Below are 10,288 nucleotides of genomic sequence, written 5' to 3' on the forward strand. Positions count from 1 at the left end.
CTTTTAATAATCCTCATCCTATTCAAATTGAAAGACGTTCAGATATATTTTACGATCATAATTCCATTATAAATCAAGCTCCGTACAAATTTAATCATCTTCTAAACTAGCACGCAACGCCAAAACCATCGCACCGCGATAGTCCTAAAGCGACGCGTCAGAGGCCAGCGCGGCGCAACAATTTTGTCGCATCGCGTCAAAAGCAGTTTTATTTCTATTCGAATTCTGACCTTTTTCTAATTGTTCGTGTTAGTTTTGATGCGTCCGACATCGCGCAGAAAAAAAACCCTATAATTGGATCGCATGCATATAATTACAACATAAATAAAAGCATGCAAAATAAACATAAACATTAGAGAAGAGAGAGAAAGAATGCTCCCCCTTGTAGCGTGTTTTGCTCAACCTTTGAGCTCAGACTTGAAAGCTTCAAGTTCCGCAAGTGCAAGAACCTCCAACGGCTCACACACTCGCTACCAAACAGAACCGGTCCCTACCCCGAAGCTTAGTCGGGGCTAGAACAAAAACAACTTAGAGTTATTAGAACAAAGGTTTTCTCTCTTTGGAGATCCCTTAAAGTTCACCAACTCAAGTGCCTTTCCCAAATGCCAAATGATTGGTATTTATAGGTAATAGTGCCCTTGAAATCCCATCATCTTTCAATGTGGGATAGTTAGTAAAAAGGTAAAATGGAATTTAATTTAATTCTAGAATTTAATTAATTCTAAAATTAAATTAAAAAGCCAAATGAATCACCAAACGACAAGTGGCGCAAGGAGAGCAAGGGGTTAGGTAAGGACCACAAGGGGAGGACCACCTTCCCTTTTCTCCCCAAGAAATCTCAAAAAAACTGACCCTCGCACATGCCCTATCACAGCGCGCCAGCTGGTGCTCGGCCATGCGCACCAAGGCACACCCAGTTGGTGGGCTGGTGCTTAGCTGGCCTGCCAGCATGGCTGGGTGTGCGTGCAGCCTAGCAAGCATGACGCACATGCATGGGGGCTGCTTCTAGGTGTTGGTATCCTTTAGCGAGGCCTTGTAAGCCTCGGCTGGCTGCTGACCTTGCTGGCGCACCACGCATGCATGGCCTTGCTGCTGCGCCATGCATGCTAGGCCTTGCTGGCCTAGTCAAGATTAAGCTATAAAATTAATTATTCATTAATATTATTGATCGGAAGCGGCCTTTAGCTAGGCATTCCGATCACTTGACATCACTAAATAATTAGCTTTCTAATTAATTTCGAACCCTCTATCGGAACAATACACTTGTTCAAAGGACACCATTCCTTTCAATCTCCCACTTATCCTTCAAGACAAGGGTGATAATTGTGTATAGCCTATTTCTTATGTTACTTATGTATCTTCTTGAACTATATGGTAAGATTCTTCGTCATCCTTATTATGCCCAGAAGTGCTTCTCAATTTTCGAGTTTGACAGTCAATAAGAAGATGATTTCTAAAATCCATCTGAGCACGGCCATGCATTTTCACAGTCTCGCTCTTCGAGAGTCCTTGTAAACAACAAAGACATTTTCCCTAGCCTACTGTTAATAGGGGGACATTTCCAGTATTGCATTGTCAGCTTCCCTTACTAAGAAGCCCTAGACGCCCAACTTTTGCCTTTATAATCCCCTTGTATGGCAGACGTTTGACAACATCAAAGCGGACTAGTACTTAAACAAGAGAACTAACAATACTCATGGTCGAGAAAAGAGGTTCCGATAGCCATAATGAGTAATATACTTATGACGATTGTTAGAGTATTCTCATGATGGGTCGTTCCGGTATAGTTCCAAACTGATACTTGTGCAAATGATTTATGACAATTTTGTCCTTATGGCATAAGAACGGTGCTATAACTACACACTAATCTTACGTGGTCATTAGTCGTCCAACTTTTAAATGACCTCGAGTAGGGATAATTTCGATATGATATTCAACGTTTACTTAATTAGTGTTTCTTTATCCAAGACATGGTCTTAATACCCTATTTTGAATGTTCTCAAATCGAATGAACTCATTATTTAATTCTAAACCACAATTAAATAGAAAATGGAATAATAATTTACAGAAAAATTAAATTACTCCATAAATGAATGGTTTAAAATAGTGTTTTACATTAAGATCTCTACAACTTAATTAAAACACACAAATAGGGAAATCAAAGCTAATCTCCAATATGCCTGATTCCCATTGCCTTAACGTGCTTGTTACATTTCACTTGAGGCAAAGGTTTAGTGAGTGGATCGACTACATTGTCGTCCGTTCCAATTTGGCAAATTCTGATTTCACTCTCGGACTTCCATTCCCTTATCATGTGAAATCGCCTCATGGCATGTTTGACTTTCTGATGCTCCCTTGGCTCTATAGCCTAATTAATAGCCCCACTATTATCATAGTAGAGGTCTATTGGTCCCTTTATTGAGGGGACAACACCAAGTCACCAAAGAACTTACGAATCCAAACTGCCTCCTTAGCTGCTTCCGAAGCTGCCAAGTATTCGGCTTCAGTTGTAGAATCTGTAGTCGTGCTTTGCTTATCACTCTTCCAACTGAACGCTCCTCCATTAAGACAGAACACGTATCCTGATTGTGATTTGAAGTCGTCTCTATCAGTCTGGAAGCTTGCGTTGGTATAACCTTCAACAACCAAATCCTTGCTCCCACCATAGACCAGAAATTTATCTTTATTCCTTTTCAAGTACTTTAGGATATTCTTGGTCGCAGTCCAATGAGCCCTGAGTCTGATTGGTATCAGCTTGTAGCACTCAAAGAATACGATACATCCGGCCTAATACATATCATGACATACATGATCGATCCAATAAGCGAAGCATATGGAATCAGACTCATCCTTTCTCGCTCATCAGCTAGTTGTTTTCGAACACAGTTTCTTGCAGAGAGTTATGCCATGTGACATGGGCAGGTGGCCTCTCTTGGCTTCCTCCATATTGAATCGTGCCAGTACCTTATCGATATAAGTACTTTGGCTCAATCCAATCATCCTTTTAGATCTATCACGATAGATCTTGATGCCCAATATGTATAGTGCCTCTCCCAAGTCCTTCATTGAAAAACACTTTCCAAGCCAAGCCTTTACAGACTCCAACATTGGAGTACTGTTTCCAATGAGCAATATGTCCTCGACATATAAGACAAGGAATGTGATGTCACTCCCACTGCCCTTTTTGGAAACACAAGACTCGTCTGGATTCTTAATAAAACCAAACTCAGTAATGGCTTCATCGAATCGTAAATTCCAACTTCTGCTTGCCTGCTTTAGTCCATAAATAGACTTCTTAAGCGTGCATACCTTCCCAGCATTGTTAGGATCTACAAAACCTTTCGGTTGTGTCATGTACACAAGTTCTTCCAAAATCCTATTAAGGAAGGTGGTTTTGACGTCTATTTTCCATATCTCATAATCATAATATGCGGCAATTGCTAGGATGATCCAGATGGACTTAAGAATGGCTACTGGCGAAAAGGTTTCATCATAATCAATGCCGTGAATTTGCCTGTAACCTTTTGCCACCAATCCAATCTAGCTTTGTATACATATACATTTTCATCTTTGCCGGTTTTCAACTTGAAAATCCATTTACAGCCGATAGGTGTGTAACCTTCGGGCAAATCAACCAAGTCCCAGACTTGATTTTCAAACATGGAGTCCATCTTAGATTTCATGGAATCTTTCCATTTGGCAGAGTTAGGCTTGTCATAGCTTGTTTGTATGACGCTAGCTCATCTTCATCCATAACTAGGATGTCTTGATTCTCGGTTAAGACAACACCGAGGTATTTGTCTAGTTCAGATCTTGGCCTTTGCGACCTACGCAGGGTAATAGGTTGAGCATTAGCTTTTTCATTTTGACTTTGCCATTTTCAACAGTTGCTTCCAAAGCACTTTGATTGTCAGTTTGACTTTGTTGCTCACCTTCTCGAACTTCATCAAGTTCAATTTTCCTCCCACTTTTCATTTTGTAAAGATACTCCTTTTCCAAAAAGACACCATCTCGAGCAACAAATATTTTGTTCTCAAATTGGTTATAGAAGTAATACCCCTTTGTTTCTTTTGGATAACCCACAAAGAAACACTTATCAGATTTTGGTGCAAGCTTGTCAGATTTCGCAACCCCAAACCTTAAGAAAAGACAACCGTGGAGGTTTCATCGTCCATATTTCATATGAAGTCTTTTCGACAGCTTTTGACGGAGCGCAGTTCAGTGTAAGTGTCGCGGTTAGAAGTACGTATCCCCAAAAAGAGATAGGAAGATTGCTAAGACCAATCATTGATCAAACCATGTCTAACAGAGTTCAATTTCTCCTCTCGGACACTCCATTCCATTGTGGAGTTCCGGGAGGTGTTAATTATGAGAGAATTCCATGTTCTTTCAAATTATCATCGAATTCGTAGCTCAAATACTCGCTACCTCGATCCGATCGAAGTGCTTTGATTTTCTTGCCAAGTTGATTTTCCACTTCACTCTGAAATTCTTTGAATTTCTCAAAAGATTCAGATTTGTGCGACCTAAGGTAGACATAGCCATATCTACTAAAGTCGTCTGTGAAAGTGATAAAATAGCGAAAACCATTTCTTTCGGTTGTGCTCATTGGTCCACATACATCCGTTTGTATAAGACCCAATAAGTCACTAGCCATTTCTCCCAACTTGGAAAATGGTTGCTTTATCATCTTGCCTAGTAAGCATCCTTCACAGTTTTCAAACGACTCTAAGTCGTATGAATCAAGAATTCCTTTATGAAGAAGTTTCTTGATTCGTTTGATGTTAATGTGGCCAAGACGACAATGCCACAAGTAGGTTTGATTTGACTCATTGGTCTTAGCTCTTTTGGTGGTATTATTAACATTTGTCTAGTCAAATTTAGTATGTGTGATCCCATAAAACATATAAGCAAGACATTTAAAACAAACATTGTTATAGTCTTGTGATCAAAACAACCCAGCGTCTAACGCCATATATCAAAATATATTCGATGGTAAGCAAAACATAATAAAACAAGTATTAGTTCTATTACAAGCCAGAGATAAATAATGTGCCTACAAGCTTGTCGGAATGACCAAATTCATTGTCCGCTCGTAGTTTCACATCCACCTGTGAATCCCTCTCACTTGGTCCCTAAAAATAGGAGCATAAAGTGAGTCATACATGGTATCCAATACCTATGAATAGCTTATACACAAGTGTTAATGAAGATACCTTAGGTAGATGGAACATTCCTCTTTTCCTCCTCTTCTCGGAAGATCTTGCATTCCCTCTTGTAGTGGCATTGCCCACCACAATAGAAGCATCGCATCTTCTCTTTGTTCTTCAACTCAATCTTCTTCACTCTCAAGGGCATCTTGGTAGTACCATAGGAGTTGGCCTTGTGAAGCATTTGCACCACCTCATTCAATGAGTATGACTCCTTCCTGGCTGCCATATGTGTTTAGGGGTTTTTTGATGTCCTGCGGGAGAGTTACAATTCTGGGACTGGTCTCCTTGCGCCTGTACCTGCAAAACAACGGAGACTCCTTGTGGTGGGAGTTCCGCCTCCGATGATCAAGTTAGTACTTGTTTGAGGAGTAATAAGTGCGGAAAAGTAAAGGTTGGGAGATCTGGTTCCTCTAGGGGAGGAGTGATCAGTGTGTTTAGGTTCTCTAGGTGAGAGTAATTAATTGGTTTCATGACCAATGTCTTCATGGAAATTACAGAATTTGTTTTGGTTTCGATAACTCGCAGAACCTTTCATTGGGGCCGACTTCTCAATTGAAATCCGGCCCTCGATTTCATTGAGGATAGCTTGGCTATCCTTGTTGAACACATACTTGGGAGAGTATGGTTTGTATTCTTTCTTCTTTTTCTGGGACGGCTGTTCAGAGGAGTCGACCGCCCAGATCTCTATTCTCTTCTTCTCATCTTTATTTGCCGACTACTTTGGTCGACTCTCTTTTTTGTCGGACCTCCTTCCGTCCGACTACTTCCTAGTGTTACAAAGATCAGTCGCTTGTATGTAGGCTTCAGCCTCAATTAATGCTTCTTGGAGAGTGGAAACTCTCTTTCGGACCAAGTCAAACTTGAAGGTCGACCCATCCTTGAGACCTCTAAAGAAGTCAGTATAGGCTACCTCATCTGGCAGCCCTTGAATCTGAATCCTCATCAGGTTGAACCGCCTGATGTAGGAACGGAGTCCCAACTTCTCTCCCTGTTGTATGGTCCCTAAGTCAAGGGTTGTCTTTTTAGCAGGGATATTCATGGAAAAATTGGAGGTGAACAGGTAAGCAAGGGTCATAAAAATATTCACACAACCAGTCGACAGGTTGTCGAACCATTGTTAAGCAATGCCCTTCAGAGTGGTTGGGAAGCACTTGCACCAGGTGGGATCATCCAACCCTTGGAGGTACATCAGGTTGGTGAAGGGCATCAGATGGTCTTCTGGATTCGTAGTGCCATCATAGGCGCCTACTAATACATTCTTCACTTTGGCCGGCTGGGTGGCCTCAATAATTTCCTTGGAGAAGGCGGACGGTTGTTCTCCAAGTCTAAGCAACCGTAGTTACCAGTCCAAAGGCTGGACATTTCTCGGCGCCTGTCCTCCAAATAGAGGAGGTTGCAAGAAATATTGTTGTTGCGGCACGTATGGCTGATGTGGCGCATGCGAAGCCGACTGGTTTTTATGGGATCCGGACCGACGAGATGTGCCGCCTGTCTAGCTCTCATAATTTGATTGTGAATACCTAATGGAGGTATTGTGCAAACTGTCTTGAAAATCGAAAGTAGAGGCCGACTCTAACAGTCGGACACCCTTCTTCTGCTGTAGCAACAATCGAGCATCAGAGTACATTTTCTTTGACCCATCCGCTTGAACATGACAAATGGGCTTTCTCTTTCCTAGTGAGGGAAAACAGTACTTCGTTAGGTCAATCACTGGCGGCTCCCACTTCCTAGACTTAGGGTAAGGAGTCGCCTCCCGACCCTGTACAGGCTTCTTCCTCCCACACTGGGAGGGTCTTCTAGCCAACTGCTCTTTGGATGGAGCAGGCATCTTCTTATTGATGAGATCCTGGATCTCCCCTTTGAAGCTATTCATGAAGGTCATGAATTCACTTCTAGTGATAGGGGCAGATCCCTTGGCCGCCTGTTGATGATCAAGCGGCTGGCCGGCAGTTTTACTAGATCCAGCCTGGAAATCCTTTCGTTCCTTCTTTTCAGAGGAACGAGTTTGTCGAGCTCGTAAGGTCCCGTCTGGGGCCGTATGAGTCTCAACCTCGACCTCATTTTAAGTATCCTGGTCACTATAGACCTGAGGGTCGTCCATAGGACGCTTCTCTCTTTGATTCGGTACAGACTGTGATTCCATCACGAAAGTACTCTCCCCACAAACGGCGCCAAAATGTTTCCGGGTTTTCTGATGTCTTGCGGGAGAGTTACAATTTCGGGACTGGTCTGCTTGCGCCTGTACCTGCAAAACAACGGAGACTCCTTGTGGTGGGAGTTCCGCCTCCGACGATCAAGTTAGTACTTGTTTGAGGAGTAATAAGTGCGGAAAAGTAAAGGTTGGGAGATCTGGTTCCTCTAGGGGAGGAGTGATCAGTGTATTTAGGTTCTCTAGGTGAGAGTAATTAATTGATGAATCCCCTTTAATGAGGATTAATTAGAGTATTTATAGTCTTGGGAAGTGTGCCAGTCTTAGGTTTAGGTCAACCTAGGGCTGATTGGGCTTCCTCCGCAAACTGGGCCTAGGTGGCTGTTTGGCATGTGGAGGCCACGTGGCGTGACACAACTAGTCCAAGGTGGACTGATCAGCACTTGACACGTGGCAGGCTCCAATTGGTCCATGTGGCGAACATATGGCAGGGCATGAATGGTCCACGTGTCAGCCGATGATTGGCTGGGGGGAAATCCCCTAATCAAAATGCATCTTAAGTGCATCAAAGCCCGGGTGAAGTAAGCCAAGCAAGATATGACCCGCCATCTCATTCTCTAATGAGATTCCAAGTAGCTCAATGTGTTTGAAGAACCTAGTTATTCTAAGCAGATAAGGTTGGAGGGGCATACCGGGTCTCAATTTGGTATTGTAGACCCTAGACCAAACTCGGTACCTTTCCTTGGAAAAGAAACATTCCTCCGGGGCCTTGATTTTTATGTTCACAAATGACCTAGTCAAATTATGAACATTCAAGTCTCGAGTCTCGGAAGACATGTTAACTAGCTTCTTAAGACTATTAAGAAGCATGTCCGGAAGGTATGAGGTGAACTTCCTCTTCCAATCCTCCGGAAGGGAGTTCCTCATCAAATTTGTGACCTTGTAACAATCCAAGGACCAAGTTTCATGAGTTTCATCACTCATGAGTCCCTTAGAGAAGAAGCTTGGAATGGGAGTGTCCAGTATATACTCCATGGAACTATTCCGCAGAGTTCTCTGGAGTTCCTCTTCCTATTCTTTGAAATTGGCCAAGTTTAGGCTAAAAGCCAAATTTTTGGGGAGTTTCAGGCACATGTTGTTGTTGTTAATTGCAAACATTTTTCTACAATTGAAAGAAGTTCAATGAAAAACCATTCATAAAACCAATAAGCTTGAAAATTTAAAGCATAGATGCAAATTTTCAATCTCATTAAGCATTTTATCCACACATTTAAAATTATCCCTTTTAGGCGATTAAGCATGCTTTAATTCGGCTTGTCTTAACCTTTAATATTTTAAGGTAAGCTATCCAATTGCTAATAGCTCTAAGCTACTCTTAGTTCGATAAAACGTCGCATCTAATGCTTTCTTGACGTTTATCTCCATTGCCACAACATCTAAGGACTCCTTACTAATATTGTTGATTTTAACCAAAACTAACGTGTATATGATGCCTTACTTTGGCAAGCGCACCAACACACCTTACTTCCCTAGGAAAGTAGTAATGTCTTGCTTTGGCATAGCTCATTATTATACTCATTAGTTCCGTAAGTGTCATTTTGTAATGGCAAATTTAACTCAATATTCTTTGGGACTTAAGGTTTCTATGTTAGTTGATTTAAGTGAACTAAACTAATTATTCAACATTCAAAATCCTAAACATGCATCTAACAATGCAATTATATATAAGAAAAATATGTAAAGCATAATTAAAGATGCATTTGGCAACTAGCATGACCCCTTGAACTTGAGTCTTCAAATCTTCAAGGGCCTTCGTTGTATCCTCTTGGCTTCGTCTTCTTAGAAACATCATCTTCGAGACATCACCACCAATTATGCAACTACTAGAAAAGCTAGGACTAATCTAAATAATTTAAGTACAAAAATACTTAACGGCACGCAGTTCGTATTTACTATCCTAGTCGGGACCCACTAGTTGTCATTTTGTAAAACCTGCATTAGAATATCTATTTCATTCATCCGTTCACTAACGGGAATGGCCCATGCATTTTACAAATAATTCAAGCAACAATTCAAAACAAGCGCAAAACTAGTTACTAACTTAGGTGGTTAATCCAATTAACACACCTAATTAAAACTAGTCAAAGTTGTTATCCAATTATGTGAATTAACTCAATAATAATAGCTCAAAATGATTAACGAAGCTCCCACTAAATTCCACATCCAACTTAATTAAAATTAATTAAGCCGGTTAACCCAAAATTTTACCAAATTATTTTGCAAGTGCCGGGAAAAACCGAGCCTAGCCTCGTTTTAATTAAAACAAAATCCCGCAAAATTGCAAATTTAATAGCCCCTTATGGCCGATTGCCTAGCATCCAAGCCACGAGGCTTAGCTTGCTTGGCATCAAGCCCCGGGTTGTCATGCGTGGGCGTTGCCCCACACACAACCACTGTTGCGCCAAGCCACCTGCTAGTGGCTGACAGCATCGCTCGCGCATTATGCTGGCCCTAGCAGCGTGCTTGCAACGCACGCAAGTGGTGGCCGCGCAGGCCATGCTACTGTGCGGGCTCGTGCTGCCTAGCAGTCGCATACCGCACCACACACAAGCCCACTTCGCACCAAGGGAGCTGCTCACACACACCAACTCACTAGCACGACACACACTCTCGCCAGTCACATGCGGGTTGCGCAAGCAACCCAGCTGGCCGAGAGTTTGTGCTCGAGGCTTGGTGCCTCGTTTTACATGCTAATTTTTTTTTTTGTGTGACATAAAAATTAATTCTAAATTATTTTTAGAACCAATATTGAGCAATATGAAAATAAAATAAGTCTAACTTAATTAAATTCAATTTTAGTGCACAAACCAAAATTAATTCAAGAACCATTCTTTAAATTATTTTTGGCTCAACTTGATGCTATATA

Source organism: Chenopodium quinoa, unplaced genomic scaffold (genome assembly GCF_001683475.1).
Source record: "Chenopodium quinoa cultivar QQ74 unplaced genomic scaffold, ASM168347v1, whole genome shotgun sequence".
NCBI lineage: Eukaryota > Viridiplantae > Streptophyta > Magnoliopsida > Caryophyllales > Amaranthaceae > Chenopodium > Chenopodium quinoa.